Consider the following 14,363-nt stretch of genomic DNA (forward strand, 5'->3'; position numbering starts at 1 on the left):
GTTTATTCACCTTTCTCCTCGTGGTCGGACTCTTCTTCTTCTTTATGTTGATGACATGATCATCACTGGGGATGACCCCGAGTATATTGCCTTTGTAAAGGCCCGTCTTAGTGAGCAGTTTCTTATGTCTGATCTTGGACCTCTTCGCTACTTTCTTGGGATTGAAGTCTCTTCTACCTCTGATGGCTTTTTTATATCCCAGGAAAAGTATATCCAGGATCTTCTTGCTCGTGCTGCTCTTACTGACGAGTGCATTGTTGAGACTCCTATGGAGCTCAATGTTCACCTCCGTCCTACTGATGGTGATCCCCTACCTGACCCGACGCGTTATCGTCATCTTGTTGGCAGCCTTGTCTATCTAGCTGTCACTCATCCGGATATCTCTTACCCGGTTCATATTCTGAGTCAGTTCGTCTCCGCTCCCACCTCGGTCCACTATAGTCATCTACTTTGTGTTCTCCGATATCTTCGGGGCACAATCTCTCACCGTCTATTCTTTCCTCGCTCCAGTTCTTTACAGCTTCAGGCCTATTCGGATGCTACGTGGGCTAGTGATCCTTCAGATCGCCGTTCACTTTCTGCTTACTATGTTTTTCTTGGTGGTTCTCTCATTGCCTAGAAGACGAAGAAACAGATTGCAGTTTCCCGTTCGAGTGCAGAGGCTGAGTTGCGAGCAACGGCTCTTTTGACGGCAAAGGTGACTTGGTTACGGTGGTTACTTCAGGATTTTGGTGTTTCTGTCACTACACCGACTCTGCTCTTATCTGACAGTACAGGTGCTATTAGCATTACGCGCGATCCTGTGAAGCATGAGCTCACCAAGCATATTGGTGTTGATGCGTTCTATGTGCGCGCTGGTGTGCAGGACCAAGCTATTAGCTCTTCAGTATGTGCCTTCTGAGTTACAGTTGGCAGACTTCCTGACGAAGGCCCAGACTAGAACACAACATGGCTTTTATCTCTCCAAACTCAGTGTTGTTCATCCACCATGAGTTTGAGGGGGGGTGTTAGAGTTATAATATAAGTCATGTACCCCTTTGTATTAATCCCGTTGTATAAGGGGTTTTCTGCATATGTTCCACACTTGTACATGTATATATATCGGCCTATGGCCTCATGGGAATACAAGTTGCTTTCCTAACACATACACCATAGAGAAAATGTTAGCAACTGAATATATGGCATATCCTTCATCAATTATTAAATAAAAAATTGAAAATGGAGGTCATCTCATCAGCTCATAGCCTTCTCATCAATTTTTGCTTTTCACAAAGGCTTTTCAGTGTCACAATTAACCAAATAAAGAAGCAACCAGCAACTGGTAGTAGCAGTGTAACACATACCAGCAACACAAGCAACCAGCAGCAGCTAGCAGCACCAGAACCAGCACACACATCTAGCAGCACAAGTAGTAGCTGTAGCTCACAAAGCAACTGCACAAACACACAGTACAGCACAAGCACAAAATAAAAGGGAGACAGAGAGGAAGCAGGAGCTCATCTGTCTGACAGAGATGAGAACGAGCCGAGGAGGAGGGGCGTGAATGACAGGTGTGTGGACGGGCTTCTCGGGTGGATGGACAGTGGCGCGAGAGCAAGACGGAGCCGGCTTTCTTGGCGGCCCGCCCTCCCACTGCCGAGGACGACGGCGACGGTGCTGTGGACAATCATGCCAGCGCTTGTAGCCTCGTGTGTCCCTCCCCCTCCAGATCGAGAACCTGGGAGGAGACAAGGAGTGGTGGCCGCCGCGAGGGGATGGGCCGGAAGCCATGGACTAAGAGGGATGTGAGCAACAGGGAAAGCGGGAGGTGGAGATGAGTGGTGGGCAGAGGGCGGCGAGGGAGAGGGCGCGCAAGAGGAGGCAACTTGTCATCACCTTGCATCGGTCGAGCCACCGCCGGGAAGCCCGAATCTCCTCTTCCTCCTCCAGATCCCGCATCTCTCCTCTTCCTCCAGATCCAGGGCTGGCTTGCGTGGGGGAGGAGAGAAGGGGCAGCGGTGCGGGAGAGGAGACGAGGGAGAGGGAGGAGAGGAGGCGGATGAGGCATGGGATGGCTCGAGGCGGGGGAGCAAAGGCTCCATGGCGACGTTTGGCTCGAGGCAGGGGAGCGGCGAACGCGATGCCGGCAGCGGCGAACGCGGTGCCAGCAGCGGCGAGCATGGAGAAGGGGAGAAGGGGGCGTAGCGGCGGCGGCAGGAGAGAAGGTGGTTAGGTCTCTCGCTATAGCTGCTCGCTCGCTTTTTCTTTTTCTCTTGCTCGCTTCTCTACTCGCGCGGGACGCAACGCTCACTTTGCCGGCACTATTCATAGCCTACGTGGACATGGCGGTTGTGCCTAGCACCCCGCTCATCCTTCATATATTTGATGATCCAACCAAGCCCACTATCATTGTTATCTAAGTCAAAGCAAGTTTTCATTGTTATCCAAAAATTAGAAGTTTTTATCCATCGTTGTGTCACAATCACATAAGTAAATACAAATTGTTCCAAGGTTACTAAAAACCTATTTATTCACCAATATAAAATCACTTCATAAATGATACCCTCCTACTCCCTTCGTCTAGGTGTGTAAGTCATCTTACAAAAACCAAATAATCCCAAAACACTTAGGCGCGGTGCATTAACTTCTACCTCGTTTCTTATTTCTTCACATATCAACCAATAAGAGACGAGGTGTGTGCATGCTTTTAATGAGTTGAGACTATCAAACACGACATGCAGTGGTTAGTTCATTGCATGCAATGCTGTTAATTAGCAAATAAACATTAAGGTCTCTCATTTTCTCCTCCTCCTTGATCACGGTGCACATCCTAAGATGACTTACTCACCTAGACGAAGGGAGTACTATTGTATCTAAAGGAGCACAAACACATAATCTATACCAATATAAAAAGACTCAAAGGGGTAGATCCAAACCATCTCAACCGTCAAATCATGTTATCTAGCGGTTCAAATCGCTACAATGTTGAGCAACAAACACGTTTAACGCTCTAATTACCCACCACTACCATTGGGTATAAACATGTTTTGACTCAACGCTATCCTATGAAATCTGCCATGTAATTAATATCCTACCATTCTCGTGAAGAAGTAATTGATATCTTACCAAATATCAATGTGCAACTAATATCCTACGTAATATAAACGTGCATTGCACGTACATTATTACTAGTAAAAGCAAGGTCAGCTTCTCCAACGAGGCTCATACCACTGAAATTGTCATCTATTCTGATTAATCCAAATTATCCTCCTAAGATGATCTTGTACTCATAACATTCTTGGGTAGGGCTAGCAAAATCATCAAAGTCAATCAACTACAATTCGTTTGTATCATCTTCATGCTATGTCCATATGGGACACATACAAGCTATCCAATCATCTAGTAGTAATATAACTAGATAAAACCATCTCCCCGCCTTACCCAATCGCCATCCCCTCGACGCTTGGCTCCAAGTACAATCTGCTCCCAACAACGTTTTCATCCCTTTCGCCATACCTCATGTGCAATCATCAAAGTCAACCAACTACAATCCGTTTGTATCATCTTCATGCTATGTCCATATGGGACACATACAAGCTATCCAATCATCTAGTAGTAATATAACTATGATAAAACCATCTCCCCGCCTTACCCAATCGCCATCCCCTCGACGCTTGGCTCCAAGTACAATCTGCTCCCAACAACGTTTTCATCCCTTTCGCCATACCTCATGTGCAATCTGCTCCCTGCCAGCCCGACCGGCGTCCTTTCCTGGCTTCGGGTTACTATGTGCGATGCCTCAATCCCACATCTCGTGTTTCCCTGCTGGGCACCGCCATAGCCACACAGGCAGTCGGCATCGCAATGGCTAACCCACAAGACACAGCCCGAGAGCACGACGTTACCTACCAACCCTGCTGATCATATTTACACATATAAATCCAATATATGTCCGATTGATCATACTAGACCCTAAAGTTCTCTAGTTTCAATCTCTAAAGATGTGCATCTAGTACAAATCATAACTACGATCCAAACAAGCCCACTATCATGGTATTCATCCAGTATAAAGCAAGCTTTCACTGGATCACTATAGATCAAAAAAATAGAATTTACTTATCCATCTGATTTTGTTTCAAGATCACAATCAACTAAGTAAATCTAAATTGTTCCAAGGTTATTAAAGATCTATCTTTCCACCAATATAATATCACTTCATAAGTACTACTCTCCTCCCACTACTGCATCTAAAGGAGCACAAACACATAATAAAAGCAAGATCAGGTGCTCCAACAAGGCTCATACCACTGAAATTGTCATCTATTCTAATTAATCCAAATCATCGTCCCATGATAATCTTGTACTTGTAACATTCTTGGGGAGGGCTAGCGAAATCAGCAAAGTCTACCAATTACGATCCATTTGTTTCATCTCCATGCTCATATCCATATGGAGCACATACAAGCTACTAAGCTTAGGCCAAAATATCACAAATCCAAGTGCTCAAGTCATCTCCAATCTAGAATCCAACTAGTAATATCCAAGATCATCCAATAGTCCACCAATACTGCATTCGTGCTAATCATACTATACCTATATAAATCCAATACATCCCAGGTTGATCATGCTACACCCTAAAGTTCGCCAGTTTCAAGCTGTCAAAATATCACAAATCCAAGTGCCTAATCTCAAGTTTAACTCCGACCTAGAATCCAAGCACATATATCATTAAATATTTAAATCTAACATTTCTATTACTCCAGTATCTTTGTTTTCTTCTTACTAGTTCAATCCAAGATAATGTAATAGTCCATCAATTTTCACAATCATGTGGATCATATTACACATATAAATCCAATATATCTCCGATTGATCATACTACACATTAAAGTTCTCCAATTTCAATCTCAAACGGTGTGAATCTAGTAGTAACCATAACTATGATCCAACCATCTTCCCACCTTCCCCAATCATCATCCCTCGACGCTTGGCTCCAAGTACAATGAATAACGGAAATGACAGTTCGCTCCCACCAACGTTTTCATCCTTTCCACCATACCTTAGGTGCAATCCGCTCCCTGCCAGTCCGACAGGCATCCTTTGCCTGGCTTCGGGTTACTATGTGCGATGCCTCAATCCCACATCTCGTGTTTCCCTGCTGGGCGCCGCCATAGCCACACAGGCAGTCGGCACCGCAATGGCTAACCCACGAGACACAGCCCGAGAGCACAACGTTACCTACCGCCAAGGCCAAGGACGCACGGCGGGAGAACGTGTGATGTCGGATCAAATCATTAGCACGGAACTCGCAAACAAGGGAAGGACACCCAGCCAAATCGGCGGGAATGAACAATGCACATGAGGTGTGGGAGAGGGTGAAAACCCTGTCAGCCGCATCGGGCTTTTATCCACCAATATAATATCATTTCATAAGTACTACCCTCCTCCTCGTACTACATCTAAAGGAACACAAACACATAATAAAAACAAGATCAGTTGCTCCAACAAGGCTCATATCACTGAAATTGTCATTTATTCTAACTAATCCAAATCATCCTCCCAAGATCTTGTACTCGTAACATTATTTGGGAGGGCTAGCAAAATCATTAGAGTTTACCAACTACGATCCATTTGTATCATCTCCATGCTTATATCCATATGGGGCACATACAAGTTACTAAGCTTAGGTCAAAATATCACAAATCCAACCTAGAATCCAACTAGTAATATCCAAGTCCATCCAATACCACATTCATGCTGATCATTACTATACCTATATAAATCCAATACATCTCAGGTTGATGATGCTACACCAAGTTCTCCAGTTTCAAGCTCATGTTAAAATATCACAAATCCAAGTGCCAATTTTCAAGTTTAACTCCAACCTAAAATCCAGGCAGAAATAGCATTGAGCCTAACACAAACAACATTTCTATTACTCCAATATCTTTGTTTTCTTCCTACTATTTCAATCCAAGATGATGTAATAGTTAATCAATTTATTACACTCATATAAATCCAATATATCTCTGATTGATCATACTACACCCTAATGTTCTCCAGTTTCAATCTTTAAAGGTAGTAATCATAACTATGATCCAACCATCTTCCCACATCCCCAATCACCATCCCCTCGACGCTTGGCACCAGGTACAAAGAATAACGACAATGACAATCCGCTCCCACCAACGTTTCCATCCCTTCCACCATACCTCGTGCAATCCACTCCCTGCCAGTCTGACCGGCATCCTTTGCCTAGCTTCGGGTTGCTATGTGCGATGCCTCAATCCCACATCTCATGTTTTCTTACTGGGCGCCGCCATAGCCACACAGGCAGTTGGCACCGCAATGGCTAACCCACGAGACACAGCCCGAGCGCACGACGTTACCTACCGCCAAGGCCAAAGACGCACGGCAGGAGAACGTGTGATGTCGAATCAAGTCAGTGGCACGGAACCCACAAACAAGGAAAGGATACCAAGCCGAATTGGCGGGAAATGAAGAATGCACGAGAGGTGTGTGAGAGGGTGAAAACCCTGTCAGCCGCATCGGCCTTTGCGCCAAGCCGTTACGGCAATGTCGGTCTTTAGGAGATCGAGTAAAGCTTCTCATGTGCTTTCTCATCGGTCCTCTCCAACTACCTCAGCCTCCACTGGATTACTATAGATCCAAATATTAGAAGTTATTTTGCCCACCAGATTTGTTTTCAAGATCACAATCATCTAAGTAAATCCAAACTATTCCAATGTTGTTAAAGATGTATTTATCCACCAATATAATATCACATCATAACTACTAGCCTCCTTCTCCTACTGCATCTAAAGGAGCACAAACACATAATAAAAGCAAGATCAGCTGCTTTCAAATCATCCTCCCATGATGATCTTGTACTCGTAACATTCTTGAGGAAGCTAGCAAATCATCGAAGTCTACAAACTACAATCCGTTTGTATCCTCTCCATGCTCATCCATATGGGGCGCATACAAGCTACTAAGCTTAGGTCAAAATATCACAAATCCAGGTGCTCATGTTATCTCCAACCTAGAATCCAACTAGTAATATCCAAGATCATACAATAGTCCACCAATACCGCATTCATGCTAATCATACTATACCTATATAAATTCAATACATCTCAGGTTGATCAAGCTACACCCTAAAGTTCTCCAATTTTAAAGCTCATGTCAAAATATCACAAATCCAAGTGCCCAATCTCAAGTTTAACTCCGACCTAGAACTAGAATCCAAGCAGATATATCATTGAACCTAACACAAACAACATTTCTATTACTCAAATATCTTTTTTTTCTTCCATCAATTTTCAGAATCATGTTGATCATATTATATTCATATTAAATCCAATATATCTCCAATTGATCATACTACACCCTAAAGTTCTCTAGTTTCAATCTCTAAAAGTGTGCATCTAGTACAAATCATAACTATGATTCAACCAAGCCCATTATCATGGTTATCTAAGTCCAGTATGAAGCAAGCTTCCACTGGATGACTATAGATCCAAAAATATTAGAAGTTATTTATCCAGCAGATTTTTTTCAAGATCACTATCATGTAAGTAAATCCAAACTTCATAAGTCCTACCCTAAAGTCCTCCAGTTTCAAGGTTATTAAAGATCTATTTATCCACCAATATAGTATCACTTCATAAGTCCTACCCTCCTACTACTGCATCTAAAGAAGCACAAAAACATAATAAAAGCAACATCAGCTGCTCCAACAAGGCTCATACCACTGAAATTGTCATCTATTCTAATTAATCCAAATCATCCTCCCATGATGATCTTGTACTTGTAACATTCTTGGGGAGGGTTAGCAAAATCATCACGGTCTACCAACTACGATCGTATCATCTGCATGCTCATAACCATATGGTACAAGCTACCAAGCTTAGGTCAAAATATTACAAATCCAACTGCTCAAGTTATCTTTAACCTAGAATCCAACTAGTAATATCCAAGATGATCCAATAGTCCAGAAATACCGCATTCATGCTAATCATACTATACCTATATAAATTCAATATATCTCAGGTTCATCATGCTACACCCTAAAGTTCGAGTTTCAAGCTCATGTCAAAATATCACAAATCCAAGTGCCCAATCTCAAGTTTAACTCCGTCCTGGAATCCAAGCAGATGTATCATTGAATCTAACACAAACAATATTTCTGTTACTCCAATATTCTTGACTTTGGCTCTTGTTCTAATTTAGGATTTGCACATGGGTGCTCTACTTGGTGTTGGCCCTCGACGTTGTGACTCGCACGGCCTCGCAATGTAACTTTAGATGTCAAGTTTGTCTGCTAGGTAAACACGTTCAGTTACCGTATCCTCATAGCGAGACTGTGCCTCGGTGTCCTTTCAATCTTCTTCACTCTAATGTTTGGGACCCAGCTCTCTTCGCCTCGAAAGGAGGCCATCGCCACTATATTATCTTTACAGTTATTTCTCTTGACACAAGTCGATATATTTTATGTCTTCTTGTAGTGAGGTCTTATCTATCTATAAGAAGTTTGCCACCTTGGTTCATACCCAGTTTTCCGCTACTATCCATGTCTTTCGTGCAGATTCTGCTTGTGTGTATCGCTCTCATTTGTTGCGCAGATTCCTTCTTGAGCAAAGCACACTTGCTCAGTTCTCTTGTCCTGGTGCTCATGCTTAGAATGGGGTTGTTGAGCACAAGCATCGTCACCTTCGTGAGGCGGCTAGCGCGTTGATGACCGTAGCCACCTATCTCATCAACATTCATCCTTCCTCAGCTCTACAGGGCGACATTCCTCTCGAGTGTCTTTGTGAGCATTCTCTCCTAACTACTCAACACTTTATTTGTTTGGTTGTGTTTGCTACGTTCGTCACGCACCAAACTATTTGATCAATCTGTTGAATGTGTCTTCTTAAATTACAGTGATAAGCACAATGGGCTATCGATGTTGGGATCTTGTTAGTCGTCGGATGGGTATTTCTTGATATGTGACTTTTGATTGAGTCTCGTCCTTTCTATCCGAGTCCATCCTCTCCTTCGGCCTCCTGCATTGACAATATTTCTTCCCTCAATTTTCCCGATACACTTATCACTCATTTATTGCCCTCGCCCACCTATCCCAGCTTATCTTCCCGTACTACTGTTGTAGACCCCACACGTCGCCACATGCGGCTTCCCCACCTCGTTCATTACCTGAGGCTACCTCACCTCGCTCATCCATGAGGTTTCCCCGATGATTCCCCCTTATCATCTTCTTCACTACACTTGTGGTCCACGTGTTGTGGATCCTTCTAATGAGCCATCTCCCTCGTCAAACTCTCCTTCTATATGTCGATCATCACTGCGATGACTCTAAGTACATTGCCTTTGTGAAGGCTCATAATAACCACCATAAGAGTGTGCTAATAAGGCATATTCCCTTACTGATAATCCAAGAGTTAATGTTTCTTTTCTTAACTGACAAGAACATAAAACAAAATTTAGGATGTCTCTGATTTTGTCGGCTTCTATAAAGACACTATAGTGCAACACGATTACACATCTTCTACTATGCAGTCACCTATACTTGTGGTTCTCTTTCCCTCGAAGCTTATTTCTACTGTTACGAGACCATAGTGCATCTGAAACTATTTATCAAGCTTCAGTCAACCCATAGGCTTTGAGGTAAGTTTATAACGTTACTTGTTTGTTCTCAGGTATATAATCCTAGTTTTTGGAGAAACACGCACAATCCAAATCAGAACCGTCATATGCTAGATTGTGTCGTGCAAATAAAGGGAGCTATATCGAGGGGGGTTATCTAGATGGGATTATAGTTCACTAAGAAATCTGAGAGTATTTGCCTCTAGAAATGGACATTGGCCCCGGAACATCAGAACCGTGCGTGTCTTTCCACAAAGTTAGAACTTATTTTTTTTTAATATCATATAAAAGAATCGTGGAGCTTCTTAAGCCGGTAACTAAGAACTCAAGTAGTAGTATATCTGGTAGGTAGGAAGATAATTGTTGCTTCGGTAGTGGAAAAATAACTAACAGAAACCATGACTATGTTAATCAGGCAACCATGTTAAGTAAACAAAAACCCTCTTATATGTAGTAGGCAGGAAGATAGGTTGTTGAATAGTACTGCAAGAGAACTGGGAAATAATGCAAAAAACAAACTGATAATATTGTACTAAGTAATTTACAAAAATGGTCAAGCATTTCCATACCTGGTGATTTCATGAACCTTTTATATCACATTGTATTCAGGAGCGTAGCTTTCAGACCAAACACCTTAAAGCGCAGTTCCAGATGAGAAAAAGTGTGTCCTAATTCAGGTGCACTGATTTTTAATATTGGAGCTGAGACCTGTCACGAGCAGAGTTCAGGCATAATCTATTCCATTAAAAATATAACATATTTCCTTTTTTGTTCAGTACAATTTCATTATCACAGTTGAGACCTATCTTGAACAGAGTTAAGGCATAATCTATTCCATTAATCAAATGATTTTTCTGTTCTGCTCAGAACAATTTCATTATCACAGCCGAGACCTGTCTTGAACAGAGTTCAGGCATAATCTATTCCATTAATCAAATGACCTTTTTCATATTCTGCTCAATACAATTTCATGACCACAACTGCATATACTAGCAATTTTTATCAGCACAAAATTTCCAGAGATTAGAGCAATTATGCAAGAAGGAAAGCAATGGAAATATTAATGATTTGAAAAATAAACAAAGCAGGATCAAAAGAGACAAGTCACACTTACATAGCGATTGCTTCTGCAGCTAACATCTTCTGTCACAATCATCATAGCACCATAATGCACTTGATCATAGGGCGATCCATGTCAACTTGAGATCCTTGATAGTTGATACAAATGCTCAAAGATTGCCCCTTTAAACCCAAACCGAAGTACATATCCCCAATCCATGCGCCTGCACATAACATGTGGAAATTATAACGAAAACGCTGGAAAGCATAGCCATAGGCTGGCAGGGGATAACTGACTGAACATGTGACTTTTTCGGTCATCCCAGCGCATTCAGGTGTGTATGCTACTGAGCTGCGCAGTTTACCCAGTAAATTGAACAACCACACACAATTGATCACCAAGCAACAGATAAGTAGAAGAACAGCTGCCGCATAAACCGTGAACCACACAGGTGCTGCATTGCCATTTAGTTACCAAATGGCGGAGCAGAGTAGATCTATAGCAGCAACAGTCTGGATTCTGAAATTCACTAGCCACTTCCCTGCATCCACGGCTGCTCATCTTATTAACCGTTCCTACCATGTGAATTCGCTTGTCCGAACAACGCAATGTAATGTATGGGTTGTTCATGGCAGCATGTATGGTTGTTTCTGATTCCTGAGGGGGGATGTGTATAGTACCTTTCTTGCGGACGCAGTAGTTGTGGTCGACGGAGCAGGCGTCAAGGTCGTCGCAGGCCTCCCTCCCCACCGCTGCCACCATCCATGGACGCTCAGATCAGAAACAAATGACAATTTTACAATCAATGGATTCCCGACAGAGGGTTGAAGGGCACGCACCGTGGTAGTTGAGGGTCGCGCACGCGGAGGCGGCAGCGGAGACGTGGCCGCGGAAGCGCCGACAAAGAGGAGGATCTGCGGCCTCCGGGCACTCTGCCGGGGCGCCGTAAGGGAGGGGGGCTCCGTGCCGTCGTGCGCCCAGCCGTCCACGGCGCCGCCGTCCTGGGCATGGTGCGAGGGGACGGGTGGCGCTGTCCTGCTCCATCCCCGCGAGCTGAGGCGAGCAAGAACTGGGCGAGGCGGCGGAGATGCTCCATCTCCGTGGCGTCTAGGGTTCGTGGGCTGAGGCAAGGAAGATGGGTGTACGCGTGCTTGAGTGCGGGGAGGGACGGCGCACGAAGAAACGGGAAACACTCATCAATCGGCCGATGGCGGAAGCGACGGGATGCGAGACGGTGATGGGAGGAGACAGCGGCGGCGGATTGCGTTGGAGACGGAGGAGACGGACGATTGCGTGTGCTACTGGGCTGGGTTTTCCTTTCCTACAGTAAAAGTGGAGGTCACGCACCAACGGTCAGAAGAAATAAATACTGCAGGGCCTTTTACTGTAGCTTCTGCCTTCCCAGAAAAGTACAGTAGCTTGTGATTCCAAAATTTGTGAATGAAATTTGAAAAAAGAGGTAACCTTATTTTTTTCTGAAACTTTTGAACCATTTTTGGAATTTCGAACATTTTTTGGAAAACCTGAACAAAAAACAAACATTTTTTTAATCTTAAAACATTTATTGAAAAGTGTATCATCCATCCACACGCAAGATTGTAGTAGTCATCGTTCAACGTGTATCCATTATCACTTGCTAATAAAAGTGTATCATCACTTGATAATGGTTACAACGTTCAACGAGGAAGAAACTTCGATGGGGCATCATCCATCCACACGCAAGAAGGAGCTTTCATGGCCATCCTAACTTGCTCATGTGCTACGCCATTATAAAAGAATACGAGGAAACTTGCAAGCAAGGTTGTAGTAGTCATCGAAAATCACCGTCGCTATCCCCCTTGATCAACCTTCATTCTTCATAGTTTCCACGACTTTTAAGTTGTTCAAATTTATCAACAACTTGTTGCATCCCACTTTTGGCCACAAATAAACCCCAACACAATGCCATAGCTTCAGCATATAGTACATATATACACATGTCGATCTTTCAGTCAGGAGCAGTTAGTAAATTACCAGATGAATCACGAAGGACACATGTTCAAATCGATGCACCTTTTATGTGGTCTTGATCAAAAAGTTGCATCCACATTAACTTTTGACAAAACCAGCTGGTGGCTTAAGCCATCCATCTTTCTTTATCATTGCATTTGGAGCTAATGAGGCGACAAGATTCATTGTTAAAGCTTTGATGTTTGATACTATTTTATTATAACTCTGTGTTTGTTCACCATGGACAATTTTCCTTCTTTCCCATCAAAAATACCAATAAGCGATGGCTATTTTCCATGTATATTATTTTGACCGAGAAGACCAAGATCTTGTACCGGAGTCTGAATCAAAAAATTCCATTATAGCTTCACCTGCCCTATCGATATTGCACGCCCTCTTGATATATAATCTCATCCAACCATAAAAGACGACATACCTCGGCAGCTTTGCTGCATTTAAATAGTAGGTGAGTTACATCCTCTCTACATGCGTTGCACATGGGCATTGTATAGAAACCATAATGTGTCGATTGGGAAGACTGACTCAGCAAGGAAGCATCCTCCTTAAGGTCTACACAAAAGGATTTTCACCTTAGTTGGGAATTGTTTCTTTTTTAAGAAAAGGAGGGTGCACCCCCAGCCTCTGCATCTGAATGATGCATACGACCATATTATTAATTATTCCCAAAGACCTTACAAGGTAATACATCAAAAAGTCTGAAGCCACCATCTTGGCAACACCCGTTGCTACTCCTATCCCTTGATAAAGGGGTGTGGAATGTCGGAGCCTAATACCAAGCAGACATCACACCAAAACCTAACATCTAAAGCTAGATGTCCCATCCAAGCCACTACCTAGACTGGGTCACATACCGGTCTGACACACTCCCAGTAAGCACCGCACACTGCAAGGGTCGTCACCTCCATCTTCCATTGATCCATCCTTAGAGCAAACCTGATGCATCGACCTTACTAGGCCTGTCTGCCATCGACACCACCATGACGCCAGACAGCGTCCTCCTCCTGCGCGAGTCCATCTTCGCGCATCGGACGTCGGGTCTCCACTGCGCCATGCTGCCGAGATCCGCCGCCATCATTGCGTAAGATGAAGCACCGCTCCACCAAATACACCTTCCACTGGTCCCTCGAGCCGAAATGCAACCTCCAAGACTGATGCCCCCAAGAGGGAAACAACGTAAGAGTGCCGCCATCATCCGATCGAACTGATCTAGGGTTTCCCTCGGACGTAGCGGATTGAGGTCTTGAGCTTCTCCACGGCGATGCCTTCATGAAGGATACGACACAGAAAAGCGCTGCCATCACCGGCCTTGGCGCCTAGCCGAGAGCAGGGCTTTCACCCGGATCTGCTCGACGAACCTTCATCCAGCATCTTGTGCATCTGAACTCAACCACCCCCGGCACCTCAGCGTCGTCGGTGCTTCAGTCACCATCGCTTCACCTCGCGCCTCCACGCCCTGGCCATATGCTCATGGCGCCCCTGCCACACCGCACCGGCGGAGTCTGGCCACTAGTTGCATCACCACCTCTGTCCCGCAGGGTCGCCGACCACTCCCCAGTCAGCAGCCTCCATCCCCGATCAGATCTAAGTGCACCCAGATCCGCCGCCAGAAGACACTGGTGTCCGTGTACTCGAGCTGAGGCTGGCCGCCTGCTCCGTCTTCTGGCACCTC

The 14,363-nt window shown here is 44.3% G+C and overlaps 1 long non-coding RNA gene across 1 annotated transcript; it reads right to left on the reverse strand.

Annotated features, from left to right (window-relative positions):
* Nucleotides 1–10: 10 nt before the first annotated feature.
* LOC123093190 (uncharacterized) lies at nt 11–11,995 on the reverse strand. Its single transcript, XR_006445144.1, has 4 exons — nt 11,524–11,995; nt 11,365–11,436; nt 10,739–10,907; nt 11–10,332 (listed from the first exon to the last, which is right to left on the reverse strand). It is a non-coding gene; the product is annotated as an uncharacterized lncRNA (long non-coding RNA).
* Between the last annotated feature and the right edge of the window lie 2,368 nt (nt 11,996–14,363).

Source organism: Triticum aestivum, chromosome 4B (assembly GCF_018294505.1).
Source record: "Triticum aestivum cultivar Chinese Spring chromosome 4B, IWGSC CS RefSeq v2.1, whole genome shotgun sequence".
Lineage (NCBI taxonomy): Eukaryota > Viridiplantae > Streptophyta > Magnoliopsida > Poales > Poaceae > Triticum > Triticum aestivum.